General features: G+C 36.9%; 1 long non-coding RNA gene and 1 other non-coding gene across 2 annotated transcripts; both read left to right on the top strand.

Moving 5' to 3' along the window:
• The first annotated feature begins 205 nt into the window (after window positions 1-205).
• Window positions 206-312, top strand: LOC141624515 (small nucleolar RNA R71). The gene has a single exon (XR_012534326.1). It is a non-coding gene; the product is annotated as a small nucleolar RNA R71 (small nucleolar RNA).
• A 15,299-nt stretch (window positions 313-15,611) lies between these two features.
• On the top strand, window positions 15,612-19,889 carry LOC141609316 (uncharacterized). The gene is made up of 8 exons (XR_012527353.1): window positions 15,612-15,732; window positions 15,887-15,992; window positions 16,182-16,357; window positions 16,720-16,772; window positions 17,078-17,170; window positions 18,607-18,684; window positions 18,872-18,977; window positions 19,106-19,889. It is a non-coding gene; the product is annotated as an uncharacterized LOC141609316 (long non-coding RNA).
• Window positions 19,890-20,116: the final 227 nt, after the last annotated feature.

The raw sequence follows: 20,116 nt of genomic DNA, 5'->3' as shown, positions 1-20,116 counted from the left end.
AACGGAGTCCACTTCATGCTTTCCTCCTCTAGTAGCCTTGCGAGGTCTACTATATTGTGAGTTATGGACCGCCATTTCCTCAATCTTGTTCCATGTTTGATTGTCATCAACTTCGGTGAACATTCCATTTGATCCCATATTGAGAATGTTCCTTGAATCTTCATATAGACCGTTCCAAAATTGTTGTACCAAGAACCATTCGCTAAGTCCATGGTGAGGACATGAGCGACAATTTCCCTTGAACCGCTCCCAAGCTTCATACAAAGATTCTTCATCCCTTTGCTTAAAACCCGTAATTTGAGCTCTTAGCATGTTAGTCTTTTCCGGTGGGTAGAATTTTTTGTAGAAAGCTAGAGCCAACTTCTTCCAAGAATCAATTCCGAGAGTGGCCTTATCAAGGCCCTTCAACCATTGCCAGCGGTGCCAATTAGAGAAAAGGAAATAAGACCCATCGAATTTGGTCTTGAGTTACACCGGTTTGAGAAATCGCATCACAATAGTCACAAAAGGTTTCCATATGAGAATGAGGGTCTTCACTAGGCATCCCCCCAAATTGGCTCCTTTCGACTAATTGGATAAAGGCGGATTTGGCAATAAAATTTCCGGTTAGATGTTGTGGTGTGGGAGTACCATTGGGTAGGTTCTCCTCGGTGGGTACGGAATGTGACGAGAATTTAGGCATTGTAGGTTGATTTTGGGTGGTATTGTGTAATGGGTTCTCCTCACCTTCTCTTGCAAAAGGGTTGATGAACTCAATAGTTGGTTGAATATCTACAACCTCACGAATACCTCTCAAATTCCTCCTAGCAAGTCTCCTATTGGTTGTCAAAGTTCTTTCAATTTCACGATCAAAAGGTAAACAAATCACCTTGTGACCTTCTAGACATGCAAAATATCAAACAACTTGAAAACAATTAGAACAAACCTTGAGGAGTTTTACTTCCCCAAGGCAAAGAAAAACACAACTAATAACAATGTAAGAAATCTAAATCAAACAAACACCGTCCCCGGCAACGGCGCCATTTTTGATCGGTCCGTTTCGTCTTCACAATTAAAGGTGTGGTCGTTGGGTCACGTCCAAATCAAAACACAATTTATAGCTTCACAAACAACTCTACAATTAGTAAAGAGGCAAGTAAAGGTCGGATCCCATGGGACGGGTATTGAAATGAGATTTCTATTGAAACTAGTGGTGTCTTAGGGGTGTCACAATTTGGGTTGATGTAGAAGGTCACTAACTAAAAAAGCAATGTAAATAAACAAACAAGATGAATTAAAAGGGTTGTAAACAATTGATAAAAAGCACTAGGGTGTAATGGGATTATAGGGGAATCATGGGAATTGATCATACAAACATGTTCTCAAATTATAAGAAAGCAATTATTGTTGTGATGGATTGAGTTGGGTTATATCTTACAATCCTAGGAAAGTTTGGGTCCCGGAGCCGAATCGATTAGATTGTACAACACCTACAAGTCGACTTAATCTTCCCTACTTAACAACATGCATGGTCTAATGAGACTCGAGTTGGTTTATGTCTTACAAGTCTCATTGAAAAGATAGGTGATGGGCAAAAAATGCAAGGATTCATAGGCTCGCATTTCATCAAACATAACATGTGCATGAGTTGAGATCAAAACAAGCAAGCAAATAAAACATGAAAGCATATTAATTTAAGCATGAATCATTCTCCATGTTGGTTTCCCCTAATCACCCATTAACCCTAGCTAAGAGACTACTCACTCATTATCATGTTGATCATGCTAGCAAGGTTGTCAATCATACCAACAAAATGAAACATGATGAATAAATGAAAGTAATTAACAATAATTAAAAAGGGATTAAGAGAATTATACCTACTAATGATTCCAATAATAAAGCAAAGATAAAAGAAGTACTTGATGCTTGATTGAGAGGTTGTCAATCTCCCAATAATAACCCAAATAATCTTCAATTACCCAAAATAAAGGATGAACAAAAGAGAGATTAAGGAAATAAAACTTGTATTAGAACTTGATTAATTGTTGATTACAAAACTAAAGAGATATTTGATTGATATTAACTACTCTAATTATTGATAAGAAGAACATGCTCTTCTAATTAGACTAATGGGGTATTTATAGTGAAAATTAGGGGGATGCATTAGGGTTAACTAAGGGCTAAACTAGTAATTACACTTTTTAGATTGAGCAGGGATCTACCGGTATTTTTCGAAGGAAGGGCTTCTTTCATTGTAACTTGGAGAAGGGGAAATCGCGCTGTAGAGGAATCCGAGCGGTTTTGGGTCGGGACGGGCGGATTCTGGCGGATGAAAACGAGCGGCTTTGAGGGAATCCGAGCGGATTGTGGTGGCTAAACCCGAGCGTCTTCTGGTGAATCCGCACGGATTGTGCATGGTGAGGACGGCCGGATTGTGGTCAATCCGCACGGATTGTGCCTCAGCAAGATTTCTTCTTCTTTTCTTCCCTTTTCTTCATAAATTCCTTGGGGATTTCCTTGGGGACTCAAGGATCCTTTCTCAACATTGCTCATCTACTATCATATGTACAAAGGTCTTCTAATCTTGTCTCTCCTTGATGCTTGGTCATTGAATTCGATCAATTTAGTCTCGTTTTGCCATGAAAATGCAAGATTCTTACTCCTTTCCTACCAAGGGATCAAAATCTCAAAAAATATGCAAAACAAAGAACTAAAGATAATAAATGACCCAAATATACACTAAAAAGCATGGGAATAAGGCTAATTCGGGGGTTAAATATGCGCTAATTATGGTCACATCACAGGGTTAGGTGGCCTAGGCCACCAGCAGAAGGGCAGGCATGGAGGAAGGATAGCAAGAAGAAGTGTGAGTTCCACGACGACATTGGGCATACCACGGAAGATTGATATACCTTAAGGAGAGAAGTTAAACACCAGTATAACTTAGAAAACCTGAGCAACATATTACCACGTGGGGGGAGACAGTAGGACAAGGTGTGGTCCTCGAGTCAAACTCAGCCTTCGGCACCACCTACCTGCACAAATATAATAAGTGTGATAACAAGCAACTCAAACCTGAGTGGTTTGAAATATTCAGCTGCAAAGAGGCGCGCTACTGAAGTTTAGGGTAACAGGCTAGAGTCCTTCTGCAGGGTCACTCACAGCGACCTTCCAGCTGCTACCTTCGACAAGGTAGACGTCCATGATAACCAGGAGCATCACGACGCAGTCATCATAACACTTTCCTTGGCAAATTGCACAGTGAAGAAAGTCCTCGTAGATTCTGGAAGCTTATTCAACATGGTCATGCTGGAAACCATAATAAGAAACATGGGATTTAGCGAGAGAGACCTGCAAAAGAAGACTACCACTCTAGTAGGATTCAGTGGGGAGATATCACATTCGCTTGGAGAAATTGTAATCCCAACCTATGCAGAAGGAGCCAACAAGAAAGTAAAGTACTTAGTCATTGTTGGACCATATAAATTATATGTTTATGTTTTGATGATGTCAAGGTGCTTTACATATTATATACTTGTTGCGTGTAATCGTTTGTTAAGTGTTTTAGCATTAACTTATTACGAGCAACAAAGAGGATTGTGATGATTACATGAGAAGTTCAAGCCTTCATTCAAGATCAAACAATTCAAAGATTCATTCAAGTATTTTGTGAAGACGAAGTTCGTCTAGAAGATTAATCAAGCTTGGATGATGATGTAGCCTATACTCGAAGATCTCCTTGAAGATTAGAATAGTATAGGTGATTATCTCGTAAAGATAATCAAAGAATGAGTTTCTTAATTAGTAAAGTTATAGCTTTGCAGCTATAACATTACTAGTAAAAGAGCTCAATGTTATAGCTCTTCTACTATAACACTGAAATGCTGAGTTTTTATACACGACTTTTAAATGGTTCGAAAATTGTTTTGCAATTTCTTAAAGTTTATTTTATATGTTTTAATGAAAGTATTTATTTTATAAAGCCTGGTTTAGTGAGGAGTCCGGTTTTATTGTCGGCGTTAATTGATGGTTATTGGATCAACTTATGAGTTGGACTTTACTATCAATTAGGGTTTCCATCTAGCCTCTCCTAAAACCTAAATTCTAATTATATACTAAGATTAGGGTTTGCATGGTTCACGAGCCTATGAGCCGTGTTATGCCGTGTTGCCTAAGAGATATTAGGTAAAGATTTTATTCTATAATTAAATCTTTACATCTCTTGTATATCTTACTTAATATATTTGTTTATGATAAAAGATATTCTTGTTTTAGGAAATCTTATCATAATCTTAGAATTTATAGTAAAGATAATATTTGGAAAGATTATATTCTATCTTTTAGAATATTCGTTATTATCTTTTATGGCTTTTAGGAAAGAGATAATAAGAAGATATAGTTTGTAATTATATCTTATTATTTCGGCTATTAGGGTTTTTGTAGAAACCGTGTAGCCTACATATTCCTTGCCTATAAATACTTTGCTATTTACAACATCTAAAATAGAGACCTAAAGCATAAAAATTGTTTTCATATTTTAAAGAGCAAACCGTGTGTTTTTAACGAAAACCGATTTGCAAATTTTGAAAGGTCGTGTGTTACAAAACTCGCATACTTGTTCTTTATTTATCGTTATAAGATAATAGTGCTTAGTTGATTTCTTAACTTGTTCATTAACGTGAACCTTTGTTAGAATCATTAGTGCTTTCTTATTAGCGTAAGTTAGTCACTCGAGTATTTAACGGTACTCATTGAGTTACAGCTAGAGTTAGTTGTACGAGTTGGGTTAGTAAATTTGTAATCCGTAGAAAGGTACTAAATTTATTAATCGAGAATAGTGGACGTAGGTTTCGACTTGTGAAACTGAACCACTTCAAAAATCCGTGTGTCTCTTCTTGTTTCGTTCTTCGTTTACTTTGATTACAATCGTTAGTTGATTAGTTAAAGTTTAATCAATAAACTTTAAATAATCAATTACATACACACAATCGAAAAAGCTTTAAAAAGTTTTAAATCCTCAATTCACCCCCCCCCCCCCCCTCTTGAGTATTTTGGATCAATAGACTCTTCAATTGGTAACAGAGCCTCGTACTCTTGATTGCCTAACCGCAAAGAGGCTGATCTATCTTGTTTTTCATTTATCTTTTTGTTTTATATTCCATTTGCCTATCACGTGATAAATGAATTCCAAATATCTCAAGTGTCCCGTCTTTGATGGGAAGAATTACGGATTGTGGAAAAACATGATGACTCACTATGTGAAAGGACACGATTGGGAGTGCTGGAGGATTATTCAAAACGGACCGCATAAAATTCTTGTGGCATCCGAGGAAGGCACTACCTATGAAAAGAAAGAAGAGGACTATGTCGAGGCTGACTACAAGAAAGCCGAGAAAAACTCCAAAGCAATAAGTCTTCTGCAAAACGGAATGACCTCTACTGAGTTTGATCGGTTCTCTTCTTGTTCCACGGCCAAGGAGATATGGGATGGGCTCGAATTAGCTTATGAAGGTACTTCCATTGTTAGGAAGCACCGAATTGATTTGCTTATGCAAAAATATGAGCTATTCATTATGGAGCCTAATGAGTCCTTAGATAGCATGTCTGCATGGTTTTCAAGCATCATAAACGAACTGAAAAACCTAGGTAGGAAATTCAGTACTGAGGACATTGCTAGAAAGGTTCTTAGGAGCCTTACTAAGAAGTGGCGTGCTAAGGTCACTGCAATGGAGGAATCACGAGATCTTGAAACCCTATCCTATCAAGAACTCATAGGTGCTCTCATGGCCCATGAAATTACTCTTAACAAAGACGACGCTGAACCAAGTCGCAATAAGAGTATGGCTTTAAAGAGCGAAGAAGTGGACTCTGACCTAGAGGATGAAACTGTCTTGTTTGCACGACGTGTTAAAAATAAAATTTTTCGAAATAAACAAACAAAATCATCCTATAACAACAATAACAACAAGTCATTCAACAAAAAGGTTAATGACTCAAAGTCGTCCTTCGCAAATAGAGGTTGCTTCAAGTGTGGAGAATCTGATCACATATTCAAAGATTGTCCAACATGGGAGAAGATTAAGGAGAAGACAAAACGTGAGAAGACAAAGAGAGAATTCAAGCAAGTTATGATGGCTTCGTGTTGGGGAGACCTTGACTCAGAAGATGACGAGGAATCTGAAGACGACGAAGTAGCAAACCTTTGTCTTAGCAGTGTTAGTCTTGACCTAATCTCCGACAGCGACGATGAAAGCACAATTTCTCACGCAAACTACTGCTTTCTTGGAGAATCAGACGAAGACGATGATGAAGAGGTAAGTTACCTTGAGCTTAAGAAACGTGTTAGGAAATTGTCTAAAAGTGCTTTAATTGAATTCTTTGAACAATCTCTTGATAAGTGTCACGAACAGGATCTGGAATTGAAAGATCTAAAGGAACAGATTCTCGAAATCGCGGAAGAGAATCATACACTCAAGACTAAATCTAAGAAGTTGAAATCTAAAGTTATAGCTGAGAAAGCCACAACATTAGATTCTACTATGGCTGAAAACAAGGAACTAGAGTCCAAAGTTATAGCTAATGAAGCTATAACTTCCGATCTAAAGCTTAACATCAAGCACCTTCAAGCCAAAGTTATAGCTAATGAAGCTATAACTTTAGAACTTAGAAAAGTTAAAGACCTCTTGGAAACTAAGGTCACATCTAATGAAGAAGTGATCTTGGATCAAAAGAAAGAGATAGATTCTCTTTCAAAGCAATTGAAAGAATCTAAGACCGATATGATCAATGTTAAGAAACACCACACCGATGTTGTGTTCATTCTTAACAAACGATTCCAAGACTTTCGTGACAACTTTAAAAAGGACAATGATGTAGATCACACGAAATGTCAAGAGGAAATCAAAACCCTAAAAGACCTTCTTCTACACGCTAGAAAAGTCCATGACAAGTGGGAAGGTAGCACAAAAGTCCTAAACTTCCTAACCAAACAATCCGACAATAATATGAAGATGGGGTTAGGACATGAGTGCTACAGCCATAGAGATCACTCTAAATGCAAATCAACACCTTCGGATTTTGATTTTAGAAAAAGGAAGTATGTTGATCTTCCTGAATATTTGATTTGTAATTACTGTGGTCATACGGGTCACATCCAAATCAATTGTGTCAAAAAGGCTCATGATTTACGAAAAAATGCCGAACATGCCAAAACTGTTGACACAGTTGACGAGGATAAGGAAGCTCCCACTAACGAACCTAACGAAGAAAGGAACAATAAATTTCGTTGGTTCTATGACATGGCCTTTGACTACTCTAAGAAACCTAGCACCTCACAAAGCCCTTGTAAATCTCAACCCAGTAAACCTATTCACAAGGCAACTAGTCCAGAGAGACCTAAAGAAATTCCGAGACCTAGAGAAGTTTCGAGACCTAGAGAAAACCCTAACCCTAGAACTCCTCCCAAGCCAAAAGTTCGAAAAACGGTTATTAGACAAGTCTGGATTCGAAAGGATCTAATTTATAGAGTAACTAATCATAAGGGACCTAACTTAGCTTGGGTACCTAAAAACTGTATCTAATCCTTTATGCAGGAAGAGGTGAAAGAAAACAATCAATGGTATCTTGACAGCGGATGCTCGAGACACATGACCGGAGATAAGAATCTGTTTCTTTCACTTAAACCCTTCAACGGAGGAAAAGTGACGTTCGGGGACAACAAAAAGGGAAAAGTAATCGGCGTTGGCAAAATCGGAATCTCTAAATCTCACGCAATAAGTGACGTTTATCTCGTAGATGGCCTAAAACACAACTTGCTAAGCATATCTCAACTATGCGACAAAGGTAACAAAGTAGTTTTTCATACTGATAGTTGTCGCATTATTATTGAAGGAACTAGCAATGTTATTCTTGAAGGCCACCGAAAAAGGAATGTTTATATGGTATATTTAAATGTTGTGCCTACTAACTCTTTTTCGTGTATGAAAGTGACACTTGATGATCCTTGTTGATGGTATAAACAGTTCGGTCACATTAGCTCACTAACCTTGAATAAACTCAAGAAGTGGGACTTGGTTGAAGGGTTGCCTAAGATCAAGTTCGACCAAGAAAAGATGTGTGACACATGTGCTAGGTGTAAACAAGTAAGATCATCGTTCAAACCTAAAAGAGTATTGAGCACAAGTGAAGCCTTGGAACTAGTACACATGGATTTATGTGGACCTATGAAGGTAAGGAGTAGAGGAGGATCCAGGTACGTCTTTGTTCTTGTAGATGACTACTCAAGGTATGTATGGCCTATCTTTCTTCATTCAAAAGACGAAACTTTTGATGAATTTGATTGTCTTATGAAACGTGTCCAAAATAAATATAAGACTAATCTAGTATCTATTCGTACGGATCATGGCACCGAATTTGATAATCAAACCTTTATAGAATATTGTAGAGTTAATGGTGTAGGTCATAACTTTTCTGCACCAAGAACTCCGCAACAAAACGGTGTCGTTGAACGTATGAATAGAACCTTAGAAGATATGGCACGTACAATGCTCTTGTGTAGCGGTTTACCTCGTAACTTTTGGGCTGAAGCCATTAGTACTTCTTGCTACATCCATAATCGTGCTATGATCCGACCTATCCTTAAGAAAACCCCCTATGAACTCCTCAGCGGTCGAAAACCTAATTTCTCCCATCTTCGCTGTTTTGGGAGTAAATGTTTTGTACATAATAACGGGAAAAACCGTTTAAGTAAATTCGACCCTAGGAGTGATGAGGCGATTTTTATAGGATACTCAGATCATAGCAAGGCTTACAAAGTATTCAATAAGAGAACTCTCTGTATTGAAGAAAGTATCCACGTTATCTTTGATGAAGATAACATGTTTGATAAGCCTTTACAGGATGAGGAAGAAGACATGGATGAACCCGACTTTCGTCTTTCAAGAGATGATCCCCCGGATTTTGAATTAGAGGATAATGAGATTGAGGGAATAAATGATGAACTTGATCGTTCCTCAAAAGACAAAAAGGAGAAGGACAAAGTTATAGTTGATGATACTATAACATCGACTCAAAATAAGAACTCCCAAACCAATGTTATAGATGGTGTTACTGTAACATTGAATCCAAATCAAGGTGTAAAGTCCGAGGTTATAATCGACTCAAACACAACACCCGAATTGGATTCAGGGGGAACTTCCTAAAATTCCGAACCAAATGAAGTCGGGACAAGCTCAAATAACAATGGTGAACCAAGCACTTCAACGAAGTGGAAATACAAGAATTCACACCCCATGGACAATATTCTTAGGAATATTAAGAAGGGTGTTCAAACAAGACGTTCCTTGAACAATTTCTGCTCTTTCTACTCTTTTCTATCCATGATCGAACCAAAGAACATCAATGAAGCTCTTGCTGTATCAGATTGGATTGTCGCCATGCAAGAAGAGCTACAACAGTTCGAAAGAAACAAGGTTTGGCATTTAGTTCCTAGACCAAAAGATCGAACAGTCATTGGAACTCGGTGGGTCTTCAGGAACAAATTAGATGATGCCGGAGTTATTGTCAGAAACAAAGCAAGATTGGTGGTCCAGGGATATAATCAACAAGAAGGAATAGATTATGACGAGACCTTCGCACCTGTTGCTCGTCTTGAAGCTATTAGACTTCTGATTGCATTCGCCGCACACAAAGGAATGAAGCTCTTCCAGATGGATGTCAAGACGGCATTCTTGAACGGTTATCTACAAGAAGAAGTCTTCGTTGAACAACCCCCTGGTTTTAAGAATATGAAATTTAAGGATCACGTGTTCAAATTAGATAAAGCCCTATACAGATTGAAGCAAGAACCTAGGGCTTGGTACGATCGGTTATCTAAGTTTCTACTTGACAGTGGATTCAGTAGAGGATCCGTCGACAAAACCCTATTTCTAAAAACTGAGGGTTCTGACCTTTTGGTTGTTCAAATATACGTCGATGATATCATCTTTGGATCGACCAACCGAAGCCTATGCAAATACTTTTCTGAGTTGATGACTTCCGAGTTCGAGATGAGTATGATGGGAGAATTGAAATTCTTCCTAGGTCTGCAAATACAACAAACAGATGAAGGCATTAAGATCCATCAACAGAAATACAAAAAAGAGTTGATTCGGAAATTCGGGATGGAAAATTCACACGCTATGCCTACTCCAATGGTCGAGAATAAGAAATTGACATTGGACGAAAACGGTAAATCAGTTGATGAAACTACTTACCGTGGGATGATTGGGTCACTGTTATATTTGACCGCAAGTAGACCTGATATTATGTTTAGCGTATGCGTTTGTGCGAGATATCAATCGTCTCCCAAAGAATCGCATATGACAGCCGTAAAAAGAATTTTACGTTATTTAATTGGAACGGCTAATTTATACCTATGGTATCCAATGGAGTGCAATTTTGATCTAGTCGGTTATTCCGATGCCGACTACGCAGGATGTTCTCTAGACAGGAAAAGCACGTCGGGTGTCGCCACCTTTATTGGACCTTGTATCATTACGTGGGGTTCAAAGAAACAAAATTCGGTTGCTCTCTCAACTGCTGAAGCCGAGTATATTGCTGCAGGACTGGTATGTACTCAACTTTTATGGCTTAAACAACAATTACGTGATGATGGTGTTGACGTAGGATGTATTCCTATTTTATGTGATAATACTAGTGCGATTATTATTTCTAAAAATCCCGCACAACATTCACGTACCAAACATATTGAAATAAGACACCATTTTATTAGAGACCATGTTGAGAAGGGGAATATAAAACTTGAATTTTGTAGTACTGAAAAACAATGGGCAGACATTTTGACAAAATCATTAGCTAGAGAACGATTTGAGACTTTACGATTGGAAATTGGTTTAATCAGTGGTACCTAAGCTTCTATATGTGTTTAATCTTTTTTATGACTGACTAGTCTAGTTAAGATTGTATGACTGTGTCCGTATATTGCGTTGCATGAATAAATTCGTTTATAGAAATATTATTTTCATAAGATTCTATTTGCTATTTAGAATTTAATTGATATACAAACTTATTCTTATCACAATAAATAAACACACCATTTTTTTATCTTCCCAAATTAAAAAAAAAAATATAAAAATCTCACAAATAAGCTCACAATACACGGCTCATATCTTTCCTATACCAAACCAACTTCCTAATTCATGTCTTCTCATCATAAATTTCCATACTTATCACTTTCCTATTCCTAATTAATAACACTTACCATATTACACCTACACTTGTTAACCCTAAAACCTACACCTATATCTACCCTTGCTTGACCGTCCACCCATCCCCACTTGCTCACTTTTTTCTTCTTCCATATATTTACCATCATTACATATCTTCTCCTTTACTCCAACAATCACCATCATCCCCTTTTTCAAACAATCTCCATCATCATGAACACATCCCATGCAAAAAACACCCGATCCTCAACCCGTCACCACCAAAACCGCCCCTTTCCTCACCAAACATCACCTTTGCCACCACATACTCCTCATTCAATGAATTGTCCTTCACCACAACCAAACCAAAACTCGCCCCTGTTTCGTAGTCGGGACGAATCGGTCTCCGAAGGCAAAAGACGCCGTCTTTTCAAGGGTAAAAATAAAGTTGTTATTGATAATGGTGAAGCGATTGTAGAAGAACCCGAGGTGATAGTTCGGAATGGTGTTACTCGTACTCTGCTTAGGGATGCTTCGAAAGCCACGACAAAGGAAGGGTTGAATCGTGTTCGGCTTACTCATGATGAAAGCATCTTGGTTAATCGAGTGTTAAGGTATTATATTCATGGTGGTCGGTATTATCCGAAATCTTGGTTGGTTAGTGTACCCGCTCTTCCTTTCTTTATTAATTTTCTTGATTTTCAAGGGTGGAGTCACATAAGTCAGTTTTCGGGTCCTATATACCCGGTTGAGGTGGTACGGTTCTTTGCTAGTGTATCGATTAAAAAGGGAGTGTTGCATGCGGTTGTTAATGGTGTCGATGTTACCGTCTCTGTTTCGGATTTTTGCTCTGCTTTTTCGGTTCCTAATGAAGGGGTTGAATTAAATCCGAGTCTTGAATGGTCTAATGTTGGAAGTGAAAAGGAATTTTTAGTGAAGTAGTATTTTGAGGAGATGACGGAGGGTGTCAATATCGTGGTTCGACCTCTTTCGGCCAAAATCAAGTTCTTCTTAAATTTCTTGTGGAACACAGTGGTGCCGAGAAGAGGGGGTCGTGACAAGGTGTCGAGTTATGAGGCGATTATGGTTTATTCTTGGTTGGAAGGTCAGTAGGTGAATTTGGGTAGTGTTGTCTTGCACCGTATCCTTCAAACGAGTCTTACGGTTACTAAGGACAAGTTGAGCACTACAATCGATTTGCCGTATGGTATGTGGATATCTCGTTTGTTGGAAATTAAACAGGTGATCGGGCCTGACAGTTACGGTGTTAGTGCTAGAGATTGTATGTGTGATAAGTTAATCAAGCTTATGGGTCTTGTTGTTGATGGACCCGAATTACAACTTGCAAAAGATGTTGAGAAAGTCCCGGTGGATTCGGGTTTAGGAGCTATTGAGTCGAAGTTGGAGGGATTTATGAGTGGTTTAATGGAGAAATTCGAGGAGCATTCGACTAGTTTGGCTACGGCATTGTCACGGGTTTGACCATCTCGATCTTTAGACTCGGGTTTGGATGCTAGTCGAGTGTACTCGTGGATGGCGGATGTGGACAAGAGATTAGCGGGTTTTGAGAGAGAGCTGAAGGCTATTCGTGGGGAAGTGTTCCCACACGGTGATCGTCTCACTTTCCTTACGAGTCAGGGTGGTGCTTTGGTGATGCACGGGAAGGCGATGGCGGGAGATCAAGCTCTTACGTTGGAAGCTACAAACGCTCTTTCCTTGAAGGTCCTTAATTTTGAAAGGAGCATTGGTACTCTCTCACAATTGGTTAGGAGCTCATTCGACCGTTTGGATGCTTTGGAGCACCGTACTAGACCCGACTACGTGAACCCGTATAAGACCCGCAACATCTGACTTCCTCTCGTCCTACCCTCATTAGCCCTTATCTTAATTAGCTTTTCTTTTATTTCATCTAATGGTGTGTTAATCAAACTTTTATTCGGCCCATTTTGGCAATACACTTGTGGTTATGGCCCAAGTGTTCTATTAGACATGTGATCATTCGGCCCACTTTGGCTTTAAACATGTTTAATTCTTAGTTTGTATGCTAATTATCTTTTGGATGCTTCTAGTCTTGCATGTTATTTTATTTCTTATGGCGTTTTTATCTCTTGTCTCGTCTTATATTATTCTAGTCATTTTTGATTTGTTCTTAACTTTTCGATGATGTCAAGAGGGGGAAAGAACGTCTATAGTAAGCATCTACCTAAGCTTGCTCCTTGGCAAGACCAATTGTCTCTTAAAGTCCTTAAAGTTTCGGTTTTTGAAAAATTGTCTTGATCTTGCGTTAATCTTTATTGTCAAGATAACGGTATTATATTGAGGGGGAACTTTTTGAATTAGTCACAATTTTAGGAGACTTGCCATCATCAAAAAGGGGGAATTTGTTGGACCATATAAATTATATGTTTATGTTTTGATGATGTCAAGGTGCTTTACATATTATATACTTGTTGCGTGTAATCGTTTGTTAAGTGTTTTAGCATTAACCTATTACGAGCAACAAAGAGGATTGTGATGATTACATAAGAAGTTCAAGCCTTCATTCAAGATCAAACAATTCAAAGATTCATTCAAGTATTATGTGAAGACGAAGTTCGTCTAGAAGATTAATCAAGCTTGGATGATGATGTAGCCTATACTCGAAGATCTCCTTGAAGATTAGAATAGTATAGGTGATTATCTCGTAATGATAATCAAAGAATGAGTTTCTTAATTAGTAAAGTTATAGCTTTGCAGCTATAACATTACTAGTAAAAGAGCTCAATGTTATAGCTCTTCTACTATAACATTGAAATGCTGAGTTTTTATACACGACTTTTAAATGGTTCGAAAATTGTTTTGCAATTTCTTAAAGTTTATTTTATATGTTTTAATGAAAGTATTTATTTTATAAAGCCTGGTTTAGTGAGGAGTCCGGTTTTATTGTTGGCGTTAATTGATGGTTATTGGATCAACTTATGAGTTGGACTTTACTATCAATTAGGGTTTCCATCTAGCCTCTCCTAAAATCTAAATTCTAATTATATACTAAGATTAGGGTTTGCATGGTTCACGAGCCTATGAGCCGTGTTATGCCGTGTTGCCTAAGAGATATTAGGTAAAGATTTTATTCTATAATTAAATCTTTACATCTCTTGTATATCTTACTTAATATATTTGTTTATGATAAAAGATATTCTTGTTTTAGGAAATCTTATCATAATCTTAGAATTTATAGTAAAGATAATATTTGGAAAGATTATATTCTATCTTTTAGAATATTCTTTATTATCTTTTATGGCTGTTAGGAAAGAGATAATAAGAAGATATAGTTTGTAATTATATCTTATTATTTCGGCTATTAGGGTTTTTGTAGAAACCGTGTAGCCTACATCTTCCTTGCCTATAAATACTTTGCTATTTACAACATCTAAAATAGAGACCTAAAGCATAAAAATTGTTTTCATATTTTAAAGAGCAAACCGTGTGTTTTTAACGAAAACCGATTTGCAAATTTTGAAAGGTCGTGTGTTACAAAACTCGCATACTTGTTCTTTATTTATCGTTATAAGATAATACTGCTTAGTTGATTTCTTAACTTGTTCATTAACGTGAACCTTTGTTAGAATCATTAGTGCTTTCTTATTAGCGTAAGTTAGTCACTCGAGTATTTAACGGTACTCATTGAGTTACAGCTAGAGTTAGTTGTACGAGTTGGGTTAGTAAATTTGTAATCCGTAGAAAGGTACTAAATTTATTAATCAAGAATAGTGGACGTAGGTTTCGACTTGTGAAACTGAACCACTTCAAAAATCCGTGTGTCTCTTCTTGTTTTGTTCTTTCGTTTACTTTGATTACAATCGTTAGTTGATTAGTTAAAGTTTAATCAATAAACTTTAAATAATCAATTACATACGCACAATCGAAAAAGCTTTAAAAAGTTTTAAATCCTCAATTCACCCCCCCCCCCCCCCCCCCCTCTTGAGTATTTTGGATCAATAGACTCTTCAGTCATTGACGGTCCCTCAACTTATAACATCATCCTTGGCAGACCATGATTACATCTGATGAAGGCAGTCTCCTCAACATACCACCGGTGTGTTAAATTCTGCACGCCTTGGGGAGTAGAAGAAATACGGGGAGATCAGGAGGAAGCCAAGGGGTACTACAAAAAAGCTCTGAAATGTACAGCTAATCCCCTGACAAAGAAATTACACACTAGTAGAAAAATATTTTTTTGCGTCTCTCTATTTGAGGCGTTTTAGCCTAATAGCAGCAAATAACTTTTTTTTTTTAAAAATCATAACTATTTGCGGCGTTTTATTAAAAAACGCCTCAAATACTATATTTATACGGCGTTACTGCTACAAACGCAGCAAAAGAAAAAAATTAATAAAAAAAAATAAAAACTCACCCAACTATCACTACGGTTATCGACATTCATCTATCACTTTACCAAAACAAAATAAAAACCATTCTCCTGCTGCGAACATTGTAACCACCGCGTGCCTCACCAACACCGCGCCACCTCGCCGGAATTTGACCTGCCTTCTATTTTCTTGGATATTAGGTATGTAAATTCATTGTTAATTGTTTATGATTTCGATTAAATTCAATGTTATTGTAAGGGTTTATGTTTTTTTGGATTAATTATCTTTTGTTAGGGTTTATGTCTATCTTTTTGTTAATTGGAGTGTTGATTCAGTGTTAATTCTCTCTTTTAGGGTTTATGTGACTTAAGAAAGGGGGTTTACGTTTTCGTCGGATATAACGAATGCACGACGGAATTTCTCATTTACTCGTCGTTCTCAACATTAAGTATCATAAACAGTAAGCCCTCTTTCTCATTTACTCGTGCTATCTTTTTTTTTTTTTTTTTTTTTTTTGCTCAGTTTTCTGAATTACCCATTAACTAATAAATATTTGTCCATTTTATGCTGCCAATCTTAATGTGTTAATTGAGATTTGACACTGTGACTGACTTATTTTGTTGCTCTTATTTTGTTGTCCAAACTTCAGGGACATATCTCTGCTACTTCGTTTCTTTGTCGATGGACTGTGACTGACCCTCATCTGCAGACTGTATGTTAGTGTATGGTCGTTTGGTGGCCTGCTTGCCTTGTAAGGCTGCCAGCAGGTTTTGCAAAGTTCCGATAATCATTTTACTTTGGATTAGTTAGGTACTGCGATATCAGGTAATCTCTTAAAAGCACTCTTAAGGTTGGGAAGATTCTCTCTCTTTGGTTGGTTTTAGATAAAATGATGGTCGTCTTACTATATATGTGAAGTTGTAACATCTCGTACCATGGACTGATAATTATTACTCTAGGAATATATTGTAGGCAGTAGCGGTTTTTGCCTTCTAATTAGTAAATCAAAGTTTATTTCTGTCAGCTAATGTACATTAGAAATATTTAAGCTTTTTAGCATTTCATTACCTTTGAAGTTAGGCAATTTTCATAGCACAAGACATAATTGCATTTCTTTCTTGTAACGTCTATGTATCTTGCTTAGTTTCTGACTTATAAACATCAATTATTTTGGATTTTTAGTGCAGGTTCTAACTCCACCTCATGGCAGGGAAACATCACATATCATGAATACATACGGGTACGATCATTGTATGAACATGTACTTTTAATATTCAAATGAACCTTGTTTTTAATAATTTATTTCGACATCTTGCCACTGAATAATTGTATTGGAAGGTTTTTTTTTATGATGCCGTTGTTGTTAGATTATGATTCTATGGACTGCTTGCGGTTGAATTTAGGGTTCTATTGCAGATTTAATGAGTTAGGGTTTGAGAATTTGGGCATTTCAGATATATTTCAATTGAGGGAAAAATTAAGGTTTGGTTTTCATTATACGTGTAATATTACTGTTACTTATAGTATTTATCGAACTTGTTGCAGAAATCCATTTCATAGAGTGTTGATATTAGACAAATGATGAACCCTGATGGAACACTCAGCTCAATTGATCTTTTATATTCTCATGTCTGAGAGGTATTTAATTAGGGTTTTGTTATTTATTTATTCAACTCGAAAGTTATGCTAATTAGTAGAATTAAGTTGTTATTTGAAGTTATCAATTGATAATTATAGCGTATTGTTCTGTTTTCCGTTTTAGCCTTGAACTGATTCAATCTAATGTTATGGGCTTATGAAATTTGAGGCTTTCTCCCCTCACATCAAAATAATAGTCTTACAAATTTATGTTACTATTGGTGGCATTGTTTCAGTCATTAGCCGTTGACTGCTAAGTGCTACGGCTATTTGTTTTTTAATACATGTGGTGACTACCCTTGTATTTTGTTGGGTTGAAAAGTTGTTTATAAAATTCTAGGCTTTCTGTATATCCGTGTGTTGTTTGGACTTCACTCTTCAGTATCATGTAAGTTCGAAATTCGTTAACGTGCAAATAAAGCGGTTTGCAGATAATTAACTCGTAATATCTCTAAAATATGTCATGTGATGACAACATTGTTAGCTTAGTACTTGATGCGTTAGGAAATTTTCCTGTCAGCTAGGTTTGGAGTTCAGAAAGGTGAAGATATAGCAGTTTGAAAATGGCACATAGGTTTAGAGTCAAGTTTACTGTAATTATTCAGTAATGTTTACGCGAGGGAGGGGGGGGGGGTTAAGTTTATTGCTTTCCTGTTTGCATTAGTGTATTTGTGGCCAAACTAGCCATTGAGTTACTACACTTACCAGTCTCCGAGCACCATCTTTTCTATGAGCTGAAACCTGTGTATATGGTTACTTGTTGGAGGTAAGAGGGGGGGTGGGGGTGCTACAAAAGAAGTTTCTTTCTCAAATTAAGGGGTGTGTTACGGGTGTTTGAAAAGGTGTAATTATTCAGTTATGTTAATTTGTTTTCTCAAGTTATGAGCTGAAACATGTTCATCCTTGTTCATCTCTTTGTTCATCCTCGGAAACTTGTGATAGTACTCGGAAGTACCAACAAAACATATCACATAAGATAACCCAACCAAACATAAATCTCAGAAACATGTGATACTCAGGAAGTAGCAACAATGTCAACAATCTCAAGTTCTCAGACTTTATGTTGCTCAATCTACCAAACCAACACCTCAAAAGTTTCTCCAAAACCCAACCTTTTTGGGAGAGTTAACTATCAGAGAAACCCAATCTGTAGCCAGAAATTTAGTGAATTGATTTTGACCCATAAATGTAAAATAACTAGGGTAATGTCATCTGAAGAAGATGCCCTTATCCTAGAAAGCGTGGTTCAAGAAGATGTGCCTGTTGTTCTTGTAACTGAGACTAAGTTATGGTTCAAGTTCAGTTCTCGTCTTTCACAAACCCTAAATCATGAATTGATCAATTTAACATTCACATTTCTTATTTTAATCTTCATAAATTACCTTAGTTGTATTTTTTTTCATTTCTGTGATGCAATCTTTTTTTGTTTGATTCAGGTCTGCTTGGTCTCCGCTGAAGCTGGTTACAAGATTCCCCAACCATTCTGAGTTTGCGACAATATATGATAACTTTGTGTAAGATTCTGTCTAGTATTTATTTGTTGGATGTGGTATATCTATTTCCGTAAAAATGTCAAAATCTTTTAAGTTGTGAAAAAGTTACGCAGACATGCAATCAAAAGTTTCCCAGAGTCCCAGACGATAAGTACTTGGGGACTCGATCAGATCTTCATTTGTTAATTTTTGGTTCATGAATATGCAGGTACCACTTTATTTGGCAGATGTGCTGAGTTCATTCAATAATTGAAGAGAAGGGTTTATGTTTATACACTTCACTATCCTATTCTTTTTCTTGTCGCAGCTGTGAGGTACTATTCTTCATACAAGTCCACCTCGTCTCAGGTTTTCCAATATGTTATGAGGAGTCTTACTTTAACTATAGCTTAATGAAGCAAACACTAACACTCCATGGCTACTCTATTTTTTTTTTTTACAGGCTAAGCTCAACAGTTCATTCGCTAAATTATGTGTATTGTTATTTGTGGGTGTATAGGTTTAGTAGCAGCAAGAAATTTATCTCTCTCACATCCCGTTATAATTGGCAATTGTGTATCGATATTTTTCTATTCCATGTGTATATATTGTTGTACATGGGTTATTTTTTAGGTTAGGTTATTTTTTAGGTTAACTTCAGTGATACTGTTTTGAGTACGAGTCATGGCGTGAATGGCTAATGGGGGATCTCTGCTGGTTTCAAGCTACCTTTGCCCTATTTGAACGAGCATAGGAGAAAGTTTCAGTGGCAGCAGTTCATCTTTTCTTAAATCTACTCATCCATTCTTTATCCCTGCACTAAATAGGTTGGTGAATGAGTGCCTTGCATCTAGCCTGCATCAGTTTCTTGATTTCGTTAATGGTTATTTTGCAGCGCACGGATGATGAAGTTGTTCACGAGCTATGTTCTTGTATTTTCATGGTTGCTTTTGGTTCTTTTGGTCTCTAATGTATTTGGTCTAATGATTTTCTGAAATGCATTCAGCATTTGGATTCTTTTTGCTCTGTTTTTTTTTAATTGTTCATCGGTAGCCGTAATATACTATGAGTCAAAGTTCTAGAAGATTGAGATTAGAATCAAACTTGAGTTACTTTTTAATTTTGTATTTTAGTCCCATTGTAATTAGTTTGGGAGTATTGTGAATTTGTATGTGTTATATTCTATTTGATGTATGAATAAAAATAATGTAAGATTGCCATTCTATTTGAGAGTTATTATATTTAAATCTTTTGTTGGGATTATTTTTTAAAAAAAAAATTAATACCTATTTGCGGCGTTTTTAAAAAAAAAAGCCTCAAATAGCCTATTTATTTGCGGCGGTTTTTCAAAAAAAACCGCCGCAAATAGCCATTTATTTGCGGCGCTTTTTTAACGCCGCAAATAAATTTGCTATTTGCGGCCCCCCATTTGCTACTACATCAAAAATGTCGCAAAAGGCCCCCTTTTTGGAGC

This window comes from Silene latifolia, chromosome 1, assembly GCF_048544455.1.
Source record: "Silene latifolia isolate original U9 population chromosome 1, ASM4854445v1, whole genome shotgun sequence".
NCBI classification, from domain to species: Eukaryota; Viridiplantae; Streptophyta; class Magnoliopsida; order Caryophyllales; family Caryophyllaceae; genus Silene; species Silene latifolia.
The sequence above is the reverse complement of the archived record's forward strand: the minus strand, read 5'-3'. Positions and strand labels throughout refer to the sequence as shown.